The following is a 17,521-nucleotide window of genomic DNA, read 5'->3' on the forward strand; positions in this document are numbered from 1 at the left end:
AAGTCCAGTGGTGACTGGAAGAGCCGGGTGTATCATCACACACATCCCTCAGCCTTTTCAGGGCCCTGGAAAGGCAAAAAACAAGAACAAAAACAAAACCCTAAGAAAATAACGATAACAAGTCTGGTCTTTTGGTTTGGGATGCCCATAACCTGTTGATGAGAAATCCGTAAATTTATTATTATCATTATTTAAAAAGGATTCATTCTGGGGCACCTGGGTGGCTTAGTCGGTTGGGCGTCTGACTTCGACTCAGGTCATGATCTCAGTCTGTGGGTTCGAGCTCCGCATCGGGCTTTGTGCTGACAGCTCAGAGCTTGGAGGCTGCTTCGGATTCTGTGTCTCCCTTTCTCTCTGCCCCTCCCCCGCTTGCTCTCTGTCTCTCAAATAAAATAAAGACATAAAAAATTTTTTTAATAAAAAAATGAAAAATAAAATAAAAGGATTCATTCTGTACCTTTGCTATGTCTTTATTCCCTTGTCTGAGAAGCACTGTGGTTCATCCCTGCCTAGCGTGTAGCTTGTACTAGGAAGGCCTTGGCTCAGTCTGGCAACCAGTCAGTGGCTCTGGTGATCTGCAAAGCCCTGGAGGAGGAAGAAAGGCTTGGAGGGGATGAGAGTTGGGAGGCATGGTGAAGAAAAGAATTTAGTTATTGTTGGAGCTGAACTCTGGCCCAAACTTCTCAAATATTCTCTTTTCTGAAGAGGGCTGCAAGATGACAGGCCTGCGTTTAAACCCAGCTAGCTGATGGTCACCGGAGCTTGAAGACACTTTGGCAAGTAAAAGCAGAGGTGGTTTGAGGTGGTGGGGGAAGAGGAAGAATGTCTGAGACTAAATTCCACAATCCATCTGCATTCTAGAGAGCTAGAGAAGACAGGCTTAGGTACCAGGAAGGCCCAGAGAGGAGCTTAGACCCCAAACTGAGCAATCAGAGAGCTTTTCTGAACATATAAATCTGACCCCTTTGGACTCCAGCTTGACACAAACACATAATCAAAACACTTCCCTCCCCTAAAATATCCAAACCCTTCAGGCTCCTCAGGGATCCTCAGCTCACCAGACCTGGAAGGGTGCCAGTGCTTGATGCCAATTTACACACCCGTCACCCCCACCCCACCCCAACCAGACCTGTGCACCCCAAAGGGTGACTGGGGTCCTGCCTGGCAGTTCGTTCAGCACTAAAAGAGAAGAAAAGGAAAAAGCAAATTCTCTTTTAACCGAAAATGAAGCAGTTTCCTCTCCTGGGACAGAGAGCCCTGAGTCCCCTCCAGAGTCCAGATTTGAGAGTCACACCACCCCCAGGTTTCCATTCCCAGAAAGGAAAATGGCCCCGACAGGCGCAAGAGGACTGGAAAAAAAAAGGCCTGTCCTAGCCCAGCATCCCCAGCAGAGGCTGGAGGAAGGAAGGGGAGGAGAAGGGAGGGGGGCTGGCTCGGTTTCCCCCTCCCACAGAACTGGGGCCACCCCGGGGGCGGGCGGAGGGCCGGGCTGGGGGAGGAGGGAGGTGGATTCATAAACAAACTCGCCTGGGCCACGAGGTGCCCAGAGGAATGGGGTGGGGTTTGCCGGGCTCTCCGGCCCAGCCTGGCGCAGGAGGTCTGGTGTGGGCCGGGCTGGGCCTCTCCACCCCCAGTTTCCGGAGAGGGGTGGACCCTCTGGCTTGTCCCGACCGCAAACCCCTCCTTCCTGCTCTGCCCTCCCTCCCTTGCGCCCAGAAGCCAGCTGAAGTTCGCAGAGGCCTGACGCCTAACTTCTCTCTTCTTCCGGAAGTTTGCACTGTCCCCAGGGCGAGTGGGTGGCGCCTGTGGGGGCAAGGCCCTAGAACATCATGTTCATTCCTCCCTGAGGTGGCCAGGGATCTGGATGGTGGAGAGGGGAAGGTGGGAGAGGGCAGGCACTTCACCGACTTTTGCCCCTAAGAGGGGTCTTCCCACCACTGTCCTGATGCTGACGCGCAGCTTAGAGGTCACCTTTACCAAGGCCTGCCTTCTTTCTGCTCTCCCCTCCCCCACCACTGCAGGTGCTCAGGCTTGCCGGGACAAAGGTCCCTGGGAGTTTCTCAGAAAGAATTTACTCAGTCACAAGATGGAGTGACTAACACCTATAGATAGTGTATCTCCTTCTTATTGATTAGGAAATACAGTCAGGACTTCAGAAGTGGGCTCAACTAAGGTCTGGAGGCAGAGTGAAACTCCATGACACCAATTCCACTTACCAGCATTTTCCCAAAGTGTGGTGCACTGACTACTGATGGAATGTGAACTTTGCTGTATGTGTTCTTTTTTTTTTTTTAATGTTTTATTTATTTCTAGGAGAGAGAGAGAGACAGCGTGAGCTGGGGAGGGTCAGAGAGAGAGGGAGTCACAGACTGAAACAGGCTGCAGGCTCTGAGCTGGCAGTCAGCACAGAGCCCGACGCGGGGCTCGAACCCACGAACCGCGAGATCATGACCTAAGCGAAAGTCGGACGCCTAACCGACTAAGCCACCCAGGCGCCCCTGTATGTGTTCTTGTAAATGAATTTTAGAAAGAAATTGAACTACGTATCAAGGCTATCATTTCACCAGTGATGTTGTTATGATCAGGAAAAAGTTAATGGTATACTACGAAGCAAGGGGAATGTCAAAAATTATGGAGATGGAGTGTGAGTGATTGAAGTCTGGGGGAATAAACCGTACATCCTGGTTTCTTCATCTAACATGCATCTGTTTCTAAGGAAGAACGGAAATTCTTCAGTGAGGGGCTCAGTTTAGATGATGCGCAAGGTTCCTTCCAGCACTGACGTTCTAAAGTTTAAAAGCAATTAAAGTGTATCTATCCTAAGTCAGGATCTGGAAGCCAGAGAACAAGGAAAACTGAGTTGGTGGAGTCAGGAATTTTCTCTGAGCCACACCATCGCCAGGCTCACCACTGAATGGCTCAAAGCTGAAGAGGTAGGCTTCTTGCTATTCCGAGACAAGAAGGTAGGACACAGTGGACAGGTCGTAGAATGGTTCCAACCCCAGTCCTGGGGGATTTTGCCTGGCTGAGTCTCCTCGTTCCTGCCAGGTGCACGCAGGGCTTAAGGGAGGAGGCATGGCATGCTGGCTGTGTGGTATTCCTGTCCCAGGACCCTGCTTAGTCTTGCTCAAGGACTGAACCAGACCAAGCTGCCAACCTCAAGCTTATACTTCTTTGTGCCTCCTCCCTGACCTCAACCCACTCTGTGACGGTGCACACCAGCAGCCACAGAGGTTGAGGCTTAGTCAGAGCTCAGTGTCCAGGTCCCTAGGGGGTTGACTCCCGAGATCTCCTCAAGCTTAGCCTCCTCCCAGCTTCAAAAACACTGAGTCAGACCACCAGACATGCACATTATGGGTCCCTGATATAACGCAATTTGAAAAGCACCACTTCTCCTAACAGTATTCTTTCCAATATTGAACCTAAACCTAAGGAAGTGTTTAGATCTAATCCCGGGTTTGCAGAAAATAGGAGGGCTAGAGGAACAGGGTAAGTGAAAACAGAAAGAAATCAGAAAAATCCCAAAGGTAAGACGTTCTACAGGGCAGTTGATTGTTTATTCAACAAGTCAATGGCCTGGAAAAAGAGGAAGAAGGGCTGTTCTTGCTAAAAAAAGAGAGTTAAGGGGGAAAACAGTCATATGTAACATGATCCTATTTTGAACAAATGACTTGTAAAAAGACGTCCTGGGGACAGCTGGGAAAATTTGAATAAGGACTGAGTATTACACATTAAGGAATGATTGTTAATGTGGGGGACCTGATAATAGTATTGGGATTGTATAAGGATGTTTTTATTAGCAATGCATATTGAAATATTTAAGAGTTCTTTAAAAACATATTGGGGCACCTGGGTGGCTCAGTCGGTTGTGTCGACTTCAGCTCAGGTCATGATCTCATGGTTCATGGGTTCAAGCCCCGTGTCAGGCTCTGTGCTGACAGCTAGCTCGGAGCCTGGAGCCAGCTTCGGATTCTGTGTCTCCCTCTCTCTCTCTCTGACCCTCCCCTGCTCGCTCTGTCTCTCTCACTCTCTCTCGCTCAGATATAAATAAAACATTTAAAAAGTTAAAAAACATATTTAAGGGTTTAATGTTCGGTCTGTACATTTAAAAATGTTTTTATTTAAATAAACTCTATTCCCAACATGAGGCTCGAACTTAATGACCCCCAGATTAAGAGTCACATACTCTACCAACTGAACCACCCAGTCACCCCTCATGTCTGCAAATTATCTTAAAAATACTTTTAGGGGCGCCTGGGTGGCTCAGTTGGTTAAGCATCCGACTTTGGCTTAGGTCATGATCTTGCGGTTCGTGGGTTTGAGCCCCGCATCGGGTTCTGTGCTGACAGCTCAGAGCCTGGAGTCTGTCAGATTCTGTGTCTCCCTTCTCTCTCTGCCCCTCCCTAGCTCATGCTCTGTCTTTCTCTGTCTCAAAAATAAATAAACTATAAAAAATTAAAAAAATAAAATAAAAAAGAATTCCCTAAAAAAAAAAACAACAAACTTTTATAAAGGAATAAGTGAGGGGCACCTAAGTGGCTCAGTTGGTTAAGCTTCCCACTCTTGATTTCTGACCTAAGTCATGATCTCATGGTTCGTGGGATCGAGCCCCATGAGCACAAAGCCTTCCTGGGATTCTGTCTCTCCCTCTTTCTCTGTCCCTCCCCTGCTCGCTCACTTGCTCACTCCCTCTCTCAAAATAAATAAATACACTTAGAAAAGAAACGGAATAACTGGTGGTGGGGAGGAGAGGAAGTAGCTTCTAGGTAGGAAAGCAAAAGAAAAAAGTAATAAAGGAATAACTGAGTATTTGCCAAAATATGGCAAATATTGATAATTGTTAAGTCCGGATGATATTTCCATCAAATTCAATTTCTTCTCTATTCTGATTTAAGTGATTTTTTTAAAGGGGCGCCTGGATGGCATAATCACTTGAGCATAATATTGAGCTTTGTGAGTTCAAGTCCTACAGCTGGCTCATTGCCATTAGCACAGAGCCAGCTTTGGATCCTCTGCCCCCCCCCCTGCCCCTCCTCTGCTTGCTCTCTCTCAAAAATAAATAAAACACACACACACAAGTACATACACAGAAAGGGCAAATATTAAAAAATATATATAAAATAGGGGCATCTGGGTGGCTCTGTTAGTTGAGTGTCCAGCTTTGGCTCGGGTCATGATCTCACAGCTCCTGAGTTCGAGCCCTGCGTCGGGCTCCTGTGCTGACAGCTCAGAGCCTGGAGCCTGCTTCAGATTCTGTGTCTCCCTCTCTCTCTGCCCCTCCCCAACTCGCTTACACGTGCACGTTCTCATAAATAAATAAATGATTTTTTAAATAATACAATGGTTAACAGTTTTAAATTAAATATTCATAATAATTAAAATACCCATTGGCTTTGGGGCGCCTGGGTCGCTCAGTCGGTTAAGCGTCCGACTTTGGCTCAGGTCATGATCTCACGGTTCGTGGGATCTCACAGTTCGTGGGTTCAAGCCCCACGTCGGGCTCTGTGCTGACAGCTAGTTTAGAGCCTGGAGCCTGCTTCAGATTCTGTGTCTCCCCCTCTCTCTGACCCTCCCCTGCTCACACTGTCTCTCTCTCTCTCTCTCTCAGAAATAAATAAAACATAAAAAAATTTTTAAAAAATACTCATTGGCTTCTTTCTCCTTTGCATCCCTAGTATCAGGCCCATGGCCTCCTTTTCTTTCTCTTGGGGTTCACATCTTCTCTCCTGTTCTCTCCTCTCTTCCCCTTGCCACATCAGCTTATGGCACAGGGCCAAAGACTTGCCACCTCTTGCCACACAGCTCAAGATTTGGTGGTTTAGAGGACAGAAGTAGAAGTCTGAGGCTTCTTTTAAAGTGCCTTTTTAGAATCAGTTTCTGGGTGATGATAGCAGAATTGGGAGGAGACATTCCCCCAGCCCCCCACCTGAAGCCGCACATTTCTCAGCCAGCCAGAAAAGAACTCAGGGAAAATTGGGCAATCTCCCCTGGGGCAGGCTTCCGACCAAGGTTCAGGAGTGAGACAGTAGGCTGGGGAACTTCCTGCCTCCAAACCTGTGTCATTTCTTTTTTTTTTTTTAATCTCCCACCATTCCCATCTTCCCCCACCCACCCCAGACCAAAACCAATCTGTCCCCTGTGCTCTTTCATTTGGTGTTGAACATGCTCCATGTGATAGAGGGGTCTAGACTCTGCAGGAGATGAGATGAACAGGGTCCTCCCTCAAGGAACTGGTGAGGCTGACTCATACACAGCTAATTATAATCTCCTGCCTTAGTGTAATGATGGAGATGCATATGCAAGCGATCCCTTTTTAAGGGGCCTGATGCCCAGTTTTCTACTCTCAAATCTCTCTCTGTTTTCAGACTCCTGCCATTCCCCACACAGCAGTAATCAGCCACAAGCCCTACCAATCCTATTCCACAGATAACTGTCAGATTTATCTACTCCTCTCTCTTCATATCCCTAGTCACTGTCTTTTTAGGCATCCCCATCACTACCTACCTGGCGATGCTACTATAGAGAATAGATTGATCCTCTTCAAAATAGGATCCACTGCCCCGTTGGCATCTTATCCTATGCAACAGAGATCTCATCATCTGATGCAAGTGGGATCAAATCTTTCCAGGCCCTACCTTTCACCTAGAGACATAAATAAAGCTCCAGCCATGCCCACTCAACCATTGACCCTTCACAAAATAGGCCAAGTGATTTCCTCTGTGACATCCCACTGATGCACACACAGGTATGTGCCTGGACTGCCCTTCCCCCATAGCAGTTCAAGAACTCACCTTTCAAGTCTTAGATCAAGCTTCATCTCTGGAATCCTTTCCAGAAAGATCCCGTCTCTCCCTAGAATTGGCCATACTTCTCCATGTGCCCCCTTTGCGACCTCTGCTGTCTTCCCCTTGGCAGGTTCCATACTTTATTACATTTAATGGTACATTTAAAAACATAGTGGAGTGAAGTGAACCTGGGTTGTGGAGCCGCAGGTCAAAGTTCACATCCAGGCTTAATAACTGTGCAACATGAGGCAAGTTACTTAACCTGTTTAAGCTTTAGTTGCCTAATCTCTAAAGTGAGGATATTATTACTTGTCTGGAAGGGATGTAGAGAAATAAATGAAAAAGTGGCGAGTCATTTTTGCTCTTGTTGTGAGGTTGGTTTTTTGTTTGTTTTTGTTTTTAATCTGTTTCATTTTGTGTGTATAAAAATGAAAGCTTTTTTTTTTTTTTTTAGGGGCGCCCAGGTGGCTCAGTCAGTTAAGCGTCCAACTTCGGCTCAGGTCATGATCTCACACTTCGTGGGTTCGAGCTCCACGTCGGGCTCAGTGCTGAGAGCCCAGCGCCTGGAGCCTGCTTCAGATTCTGTCTTTCTCTCTCTGTCCCACCCCCACTTGCTCTCTGTCTCTCAAAAAAAATGAATAAATGTTAAAAAAAATAAAAATAAAAAAGAATTTATTTATTTATTTATTTACTTAGATATTTTGAGAAAGAGAGAGAGAAAGTGTTCATGAGCAGAGGAGGAGCAGAGGAAAGAGAGAGAATCTTAAGGAGGCTCTAAGCCCAGCATGGACCCCTACTGGGGGCTTGATCCTATGACCCTGGGATTATGACCTGAGCTGAAATCAAGAATCCAACACTCAACTGACTGAGTCAGCCCAGTGCCCCTTAAAGATTTTATTTTTTAAGTAATCTCTACGTCCAACGTGGGGCTCAAACTCACTCTCTGAGATCAAGAGTCATATGCTCCACCGACTGAGCCAGCCAGGTGTCCAAACTAATTGGAATTTAATTTTTTACATATTTTTAAATTTAAATATTTTTATGTTTTTATTTTTGAGAGAGAGAGACAGCACTAGTTGGAGAGGGACAGATAGAGACACACAGAATCCAAAGCAGGCTCCGGTCTCTGAACTGTGAGCACAGAGCCCAACTCAGGGCTCAAACCCATGGACGGTGAGATCATGACCTGAGCCGAAGTCCGATGCCCAACAGACTGAGCCATCCGTGCGCCCCTTCATATTTTTAAAGTTTATTTCAAGAAAGAGCAGCATGAGTGGGGAAGGGCAGAGAGAGAGAGGGAAAGAGAGAATCCCAGGGAGGTTTTGCATAGTCAACATGGAGCCCTACGTGGGCAGGGGAGAGGCAGAGAGACAAGGAGAGAGAATCCCAAGCAGGCTCTGTACTGTAGCCTGACTTGGGGCCATGAAATCGTGGTCTGAGCTGAAATCAAGAGTCAGATGCTTAACTGACTGAGCCACCCAGGCACCGCACAATGAGTTGGAATTTAAAAACTTGGGGTGCCTGGCTGGCTTAATCAGTGGAGCAGGTAACTCTTGATCTCAGGGTTGTTAGTTCAAGCCCCACACTGGGTGTAGAAATTACTTAAAAATAAAATCTTTAAAAAAATTAAAAGATAGTTAACATACAGTGTAATATTAGTTTCTAGTGTACAATATAGTGATTCAACACTTCCATGCAATTCCTGGTGTTCATCACATATGCCCCCCTTGATCCCCATCACCTATTTCTCCCATCCGCCCCCCCCACCCCCCCACCCCCGCCCCATGCTAATCTGTTCCGTTTTTGTTTTGATTACTCTGGTAACACACCAAAAGTATCTCTTTGTATAAGATTCAAACAGCCAGGGGCACCTGGGTGGCTCAGTCGGCTCAGCGTCCAATCTTGATTTCGGCTCAGGTCATGATCCCAGGGTTGTGGGATGGAGCCCCACATTGGGCTCTGTTCTGAGTGGGGAGGCTGCTTAAGATTCTTTCTCTCCCTCTGCCCCTCTTGTCCGGCTCCGCGCATGTTCTCTCTTTAAGGAAAAAAAAAAAAAGATTCAAACAGCCGGTAGTTTGGGCCGAGTTCATGCACACCTCCCTTCATTAACCTATTCTGTACACAACCTTCTCTCTTTTCCCACAGTAGGGAAACACCTTCACCACTTAACAGTTGGTTTGCAGTTTTTCTATGCATATGTAAATTCTATTCACTTACACATATTTATACACATCCAACAGATATTTACCCAATGACTACTATGCGCCAGGTACTGTGCTGGTATGATAATGACGACACAACACTGAACAAAACAGAAAAGTCCTATGCTCTTTTGAGTGTAGTTGCTGTGTTCACACATACCTTTGTTGGTGTTTTTTTGTGTGTAAATAGGTAGTATAGGTATTAATTTCATTATTTCTTTTTTTTTAATATTTTTATTTATTTCTAGGAGAGAGAGAGAGACAGCGTGAGCAGGGGAGGGTCAGAGAGAGAGGGAGTCACAGACTGAAACAGAATCCAGGCTCCGAGCTGGCAGTCAGCACAGAGCCCGACGCGGGGCTCGAACCCACAAACCGCGAGATCATGACCTAAGCGAAAGTCGGACGCCTAACCGACTAAGCCACCCAGGCGCCCCAAATTCGTTATTTCTTAATATTTCTTTTCTTTTCTTTTCTTTTCTTTTTTTTGAGCGTGAGAGAGAGAGAGAGAGAGACAGAGCCTGAGTGGGTGAAGGGTAGAGAGAGAGGGAGACACAGAATCTGAAGCAGGCTCCTGGCTTTGAGCTGTCAGCACAGAGCCCAAGATGGAGCTCGAACTCATGAACTGAGAGATCATGCCCTGAGCTGAAGTAGGACGCTTAACCGACTAAGCCACCCAGGTGCCCCTCATTCTTTTTTAATATTTCAAACTCTCCCACAGCAAATATCTTCATTTGTGCCCATGTATGGCAGTTAGGAGAGAGTGGGGAGCTGTGTAGCCGACTTACCTCATCTGTGAAATGCAGAAATAAGAGTATTTACTTTTTAAATAGTTGAGGTATGGTCAGAATCCTGGCACACAGTAACCACCCAATATATAATATCAGTATAGATTCCCAGAAGTAGAATTGCTGAGTAAAAATTATGCACATTTAAAATTTTGATACACTGCCAAATTATCTTCCCCAAATACGCCCAGTCACACTCATACCCACACTGTGAAAATGGTCACTTCCCTAAAGTCTCACCAATTTTAAAAGTTGTTGTCAATCTGGCAATTCCATAATTGACACGTTTTTTTCTGATTTACCAAAATTTATAAGGACAAATGTCTTTTCTGTTTTTGTCCATTTGTATTTTGTTCTCTGTGAATTGTCCTTTCATTTCCTTTGTCCATTTTTCTACTGAAATGTTTGACTTAAAGAAGTTCTTTATGTGTATTAGATATTAATTCTTTGTTAAAATCCACTTGCAGTGAGGGGCGCCTGCCTGGCTCAGTCAGAGCACGTGACTCTTGATCTCTGGGTTGTGAGTTCAAGCCATACGTTGGGTGTGGAGATTACTTAAAAAAATAAAATCTTTTCAAAAAAATCCAATTGCAAAGATGGGGTGGAGCTAGAGAGTAAAATAATGCTAAGTGAAAAAATGCTAAGTGAAATAAGTCAGAGAAAGACAAAGGCTATATAATTTCACTGAAATGTGGAATTTAAGAAACAAAATAAATGACTCAAAGGGAGAAAAAAAGAGAGAGGGACAAATCAGGAAACAGACTCTTAATTATAGAGAACTGATGGTCACCGGAGGGGAGAGGGGTGGGGAGATGGGTGAAATGAGTGATGGGGATTAAGGGGGGGGGGGGGGCACTTGTCCTGATAAGCACCAGGTGGTGTGTGGAATTGTCAAATCACTATATTGCACACCGGAACCTAACGTAACACTGTATGTTAACTAACTGGAATTTAAAACTTAAAAAGCCCCCCAAAATTCCTTGTTAAAATATGTCAAATATTTTCTCCCTGGCAATTGTCTTTTGTTTTGTTTTGTTGTTTTGGGTTTTTTTTTTTTTTTTTGAGATAAAATCAACTTTAGGGAGGTATAATGTTTACACAATAACATGCACCCATTTTAAATGCATATTCTGATAAATTTAGACAAATGTATATACGCATGTAACCATCACAATAAGCAGGATATAGAACACTGCCCTAAAAGTTTCCCTGTGCCCCATTGTTCCAGTTAGCCATTGATATGCTAATTATGATTAGATTTCATTCTATTTTTTTTAAGTTTTATTTATTTAAGTAATCTCTACATATGAGACTTGAACTCACAACCCTGAGACCAAGAGTCACATCTTCCAGCGAGTGACCCAGCCAGGCGTTCCTCATCCACTCACCTTTTGATGGATGTTTCCAATATTTTGATTTTATAAATAATGCTGCTATGAATCCCACACACGTCTCTGTGTTTTTATTTCTTTTGGAGTAAATTCCTAGGATTGGAGTGTCTGGGTCTCACGGTAAATGTATGTGTAACTTTATAAGAAATTGCCAACCTGTTTTCCAAAGTTGCTGTACTATTTTACATTTTTAAATATACATAAATACCTGGGGTGCCTGGGTGGCTCAGTCAGTTAAGCATCCAACTCTTGGTTTTGGCTCAGGTCATGATATTGCGGTTAAGGTTCAAGTGCTGTGTGGGGCTACAAGCTGACAGTGCAGGGCCTGCTTGGGATTCTCTGTCTCCCTCTCTCTCAAAATAAATAAGTAAACATTTAAAAAGTTTAAATATATATAATTACTAGATACTAATCCTTTAAAATATTGGAAATACTTTCTCCTTGTCAGTTGCCTTTCTTTTTAAAAATTTTTTTAATGTTAATTTATTTTTGAGAGAGAGAAACAGTGTAAGCAGGGAGAAGGCAGAGAGACAGAGAATCTGAGGCAGGTTTCAGGCTCTGATCTGTCCGCACAGAGCCTGATGTGGGGCTCAAAGTCACCAACTGTGAGATCATGACCTGAGCCGAACTTAGATGCTTAACTGACTGAGCCACCCAGGTGCCCCTTTCCTTGTCAGTTGCCTTTCAATTTCGATGTTATCTATGCAATAAAACTTTTTTTTATGGATCAAATCCATTTCTCTTTTTGGTATATTGAGGTGGGTCTTATTTATCTTCATATCCCCAGTATCTGGACCTGTACTAGGCACAAAATAGCTTCTCAATACGTGTTTATTGAATGACTCAACAACAGTGAGGAATTCTACTATCCCTAGAAATTTGTAAATAGGGTCACATTCTCATCATTTAGCTAACACAAATAAGTCACAGGTGATAAATTTAACCACCAGTAAAAGACCCAGGGGCACCTGGATGGCTGAGTCAGTTGAGCAATGACTTTGGATCAGGTCATGATCGCATGGTTTGTGGATTCGTGCCCTGCATTCGGCTCTGTGCTGAAAGCTCAGAGCCTGGAGTCTACTTAGGATTCTGTGTCTTCCTCTCTCTCTGCTCCTCCCCCACTCATGCTCTGTCTCACTCTCACTCTCAAAAATAAATAAACACTAAAAAATTAAAAAAAAAACACCCAAGGAGAGACTGATGAGATTTGAAAACACCCAAATCCAATCTGTCCTTCACAGAACACCTACCAGATCCTTGTTAAAAATTCTCTTCTGTTTGTATTACACTCCCTCACTTAAATCTTTTCAAGGCGTTCCAGTACCCTGGGGATAAGGTGCTCCAACCTTAAGTTAGCCTGCAAGGCTATGAGTCATCTGCTCTTCAAGTCTGACCATGGTCTCCTCCCTGTCTGTACATGTCCTTCCAATGTGCCACAATCTTCCACCCCCACCTAATTTCCACGCATCTTTTTGGACTCAGTTTAACTATCATCTCCGCAGGGAATCCTTCTTTCCCCAACTCCTGAAAGAGCCTTATAACCTGTAGTTACTTCTTCAACTTTTGTTTCCCCCAAAGTTGATAGGTTCCTCCGGAGAGAAGGCTGCTGCTCTTATTTGCCTCTTTGCTATCAGTGACTGCTAGAGTGCCAGCTCATAATAGGCACTCCTTAAAGGTTGAATGGATGAATGCATTAAAGGTAAGCCAGGACCAGGAGGAACTGTAGGATTCATTAAGAAGTCTGGACTTTATGTCGGGGTAAGGGGAGCCACTAAAAGGTTGGAAGCAAAAAAGTGAGAATATAAAAGTCTCAATCCCACAAGACTGTGATGAAATGTTTAGATAATTTTTATTCATTTTTATTTATTTATTTTAAGAGAGACCGAGAGAGTGCAAGCAGGGGAGGTGCAGAGAGAGAAAGAAAACCTAGCAGGGCTTGATCCCACAAACCGTGAAATCATGACCTGAGCTGAAATCAAGAGTCGGAGGCTAAACTGACCGAGCCACCCAGGTGCCCCATGATGGTGATCGTTCCAAAATAAAAATCTGGCCATTTCACCCCCCTGCTCCACATCCTTCAATAACCTTCATTTCCTTAGGAAGTGGCAAAAACTTCTTTTTTAGTTTTTAAATTTCTTTTTGTTTTTAATGTTTATTTATTTATTTTTGTAATTACCCCTACTTATCTTTTCTTTCTTTTTTTTTTTTTTTTTTACAAATAGTTTATTGTCAAGTTGGTTTCCATATAACACCCAGTGCTCATCCCCACAAGTGCCCTCCTCCATGCCCATCTCCCCCCTCCCCCCACATCCATCAGTCCTCAGTTTGTTTCTCAGCATTCAAGAGTCTCTCATGGTTTGCCTCTCTCCCTTTCCCCCACCATTTCCCCCCTTCTTCTCCCCCATGGTCTTCCGTTAAGTTCCTCCTAATCCTCCTATACGTGCAAACATGTGGTATTTGTCCTTCTCTGCCTGACTTATTTCGCTAAGCATAACACCCTCAAGGTCCATCCATGTTGCTACACATGGCCGGATTTCATTGTTTCTCATTGCCATGTAGTATTCCATGGTATAGATAAACCACATCTTCTTGATCCATTCGTCCATTGATGGACACTTAGGCTCTTTCCATGTTTTAGCTATTGTTGAGAGTGCTGCTATGAACAATGTTTATTTATTTTTGAGAGAGAGAGCACAAGTGAGGGACAGGCAGAGAGAGGAGACACAGAACCGAAGGAGACTCTGAGCTGTCACCACAGAGCCCAATGCAGGGCTCAAACTCACAAACTATGATATCATGACCTGATCCGAAGTCAGATGCTCAACCGACTGAGCCACCCAGGCGCCCAGAAAGCATAAACTTCTTAGGATGATAAAGGAGTCAAGTCATTTTACATCTCTGTATGTCTCTTTCCTTCTTAAGAAGGCCTAACAGGGGGACCTGAGTGGCTCAGTGGGTTAAGCATCAGACATCAGCTCAGGTCATGATCTCACAGTTCATGGGTTCAAGCCCCATGTTGAGCTCTGTGCTGACAGCTCAGAGCCTGGAGCCTGCTTCAGATTCTGTGTCTCCTTCTCTTGCTGCCTCTCCCCAGCTCACACTCAGTCTCTGTCTCTCAAATATAAATACATGTTTAAAAAAAATAAAAAAAAAAGAAGACCTAACAATACTGTCTAGTCCATAAGACACTTGTTTTTGCTTTTTTTTTTTTTAATTATCAGTGCAGGTTTTTTTAAGTTTATTTATTTTTGAGAGACAGAGAGAGAGAGAGAACGCAAGCACTCGAGTGCACAAGTGGGGGAGGGGCAGAGAGAAAGAGAGAAAGAATCCCAAGTAGGCTCCACACTGTCAGCTCCGGAGCCAGATACAGGGCTCAAATCCAGGAACTGCGAGGTCACAACTGAGCCAAAGTCAGATGCTTAACCGACTAAAGCACCCAGGCATCCCCAGAGGGCACTTGGAAAGACCAAATCAGGTGACGCAGGGGAAGTGCCACTGTAGCTTGTAAAGAACTATAGAAATGTTGGTTTTCTCAATAGACTGTCTCTTAATATGTTTCTTCCCCTTAGGGTAGGCTTCATGTTTATTTTAGTCCGACCTGAGTGATGTAAAAATGTGGGTGGGAGGGAGGGGGTGGACTCTTCTGGCAGCACCCAGGCCCAGTGTTAATACAGTGAGGGAAGAGGGACTGTGAGAAGGCTGGAGGTGAGGGGATCAGGCTAGTGAGGCTTCGGGCAGGGGTTTGGACCCCTACCCTTTCTTCTTCCAAGTTTCTGTAGGCATCAGAGAACAAAGATCAGGCTTTTATATTTTTCATTCATCTTTGTGATGTCTTATATTTTTCTTTGTCTACGAACCTTTGAAAAAGGCTTCTAGGGATCCCTGGGTGGTGGCTCGGTTGGTTAAGCGTCCGACTTCAGCTCAGGTCATGATCTCCCAGTTTGTGAGTTCAAGCCCTGTGTTGGGCTCTGTGCCGACAGCTCAGAGCCTGGAGCCTGCTTCAGATTCTGTGTCTCCCTCTCTCTCCCTGCCCCTCCCCCCACTCACACTCTGTCTCTCTCAAAAGTAAATAACCATTAAAAATTTTTCTTTAAAAAAAGAAAGAAAAAGGCTTCTAGTAGGTGCTTACTAAATGTATGTTGATTGGTGGAGAGAATCTGGACTATGCCAGGCTCAAATGTGGAAAGTGAGCCTTGTCCTTGTCCCTGTTGCTGGTGAACTAGGGGGTGCGCATCCATGCTCCCCAGAGTTTTCTGTCTACTCCTCACTGTCCACCTCCCTCCACCTCCCCACATCTTGATGGCTTCTCTCCCCACACCCCTGTCCTATGTATCTTCTATTCATCCTTCAATTTTCTACAACCGTGGAAACCTTCTCTGGGAAGTCTCCCAAGTCTGAACTGAACGCTGCTTCCCTAGCATTCAGCGCTCATTACAACTACACAGCAGGCAGTGCATTTTATCTATTTTACTTAATAAAACATTAAGGGTCTTGTTGGTGTTCTGTGAGGGTCATTTACTCCCATTTAACAGATAAGGAGACTGAGGCTCACAGAGTTTGCACCAATAGCAAGTGGTAGAGCTTGAAATCACACCCCAGTCTGTCTGACTTCAAAGATACTCTGCTTAACCACTACTCAAACTGCCTCCCAGCGTCATAGGAACATAGCTACGCACTGGGTTCTGTTATACTAGACTGCACACTGCTTGTTAAATGTTATATCAGACACTTTTAGCATGTACCTGGAACACAAAAGGTGTGCAGGAAATACCTGTGAAAGGAAGGCAGGCAAGTAGATGGGGCAGGAAACAGCCCCTTGCTTGCTGAATTCGGGCCTCAGAGGCAGGACACCTGTAGACCCTTGGCAAGTTGCCTTGTCTTCTCTGAGCCAAGACCGGGGGATGGGACGCAATTAGTACCATAGGCCTCTGAGACTTCTTCCCACCCTAGCCCTTGCCTCAGCGCTAAGAGCTCTGCCATTGCCCCCCACAAAAATGTGCCAATCTCCTGTCCCTAACAAGACCCAGGAGGGAGAGTGATAGGTGGAGCCGCTGAGCAGCTCCCTCGTGCCACCTGGTGGTAGAGAGGAGCCTTGCTCAATCTTCCTTACAAGTCCAAAGAAGGTCTTTTCTGAAAAAGTCTGGAAGCTCTTGCACACTGCCCTTCCCTCCAGGAGCGTTGCTTTCTCTGGACTCTCTTTCCATTCACAGCACACATCAACATTCCTGCTATTCCAATGCACTGAACTGAGCTGGATGAAGTTAAGACCCCTAAAGATCCTAAACTCTGAAAAGAAGCCCACCATAAGGGCTTTGAGATAGAAACGATACTAACAGTAAAATAAGTGCAAGTAAGGATGTGCCACAAAATTCTGATTTCTCTTAAGATGACTACTTTAATGCTTTTATTTACTTACTTATTTTAATGTTTTTTTTAATTTCTTTTTTTTAATGTCTTATTTATTTTTGAGAGAGAGACAGAGACAGTGTGAGCAAGGGAGGGTCAGAGAGACAGGGAGACACAGAATCTAAAGCAGGCTCCAGGCTCTGAGCTGTCAGCACAGAGCCTGACGTGGGGCTCGAGCCCACGAACCGTGAGATCATGACCTGAGCCCAACCGAAGTCAGACGCCTAGCTGACTGAGTCACCCAGGCACCCCAATGCTTCTATTTTTTTAAATATGAAATACAAATTATTTATCTCAACATTTCTATTTGTTTTAGTGCCCCTGCTTTGCTGTCCCATGCACTAAGCACTAATGTAATGCCTGGGAGCGCACCATGGACCCTGTTTTGGGTGAAAGAATCTTCCTAATGTGAGTCTATGAGCTACTTGAGGGCAAGGGTTGTTGTCTTTTATAAGATTTTGCCTTTCAGAGTGCCTGGCTGTCTCCGTTGGAGGAGCACACGACTTTTGATCTCAGGGTTGTGAGTTCAAGCCCCACATTGGGCATAAAGCTTACTTAAAAAAGAGAGAGAGAGAGAGAGAATAAAAGATTACAAAAACTAATAAAATAAATGGTATGACTACTGAATTGATTAGTAAGCTTCTTTTTTTTTTAATGTTTATTTATTTTGAGAAGGAGGGGAGGGACAGAGAGAGAGGGAGACACAGAATCTGAGCTGTCAGCACAAAGCCTGATGTGGGGCTCGAACTCACAAACGATGAGATCATGACTTGAGCTGAAGTCGGATGCCCAACCGACTGATCCACCCAGGCACCTCTAATAGGCTTTAATACTGTAGGAGCACCTGGCTGGCTTAGTCAGTGGAGCATGTGATGCTTGAATTTGGGGGTCGTGAGTTCGAGCCCCATTTTGGACATAGAGATTACTTAAAAATAAAGTCTTTAAGGGACGCC

Source organism: Hyaena hyaena, unplaced genomic scaffold (assembly GCF_003009895.1).
Source record: "Hyaena hyaena isolate Hyena2069 unplaced genomic scaffold, ASM300989v1 scaffold_510, whole genome shotgun sequence".
Classification (NCBI taxonomy): Eukaryota; Metazoa; Chordata; class Mammalia; order Carnivora; family Hyaenidae; genus Hyaena; species Hyaena hyaena.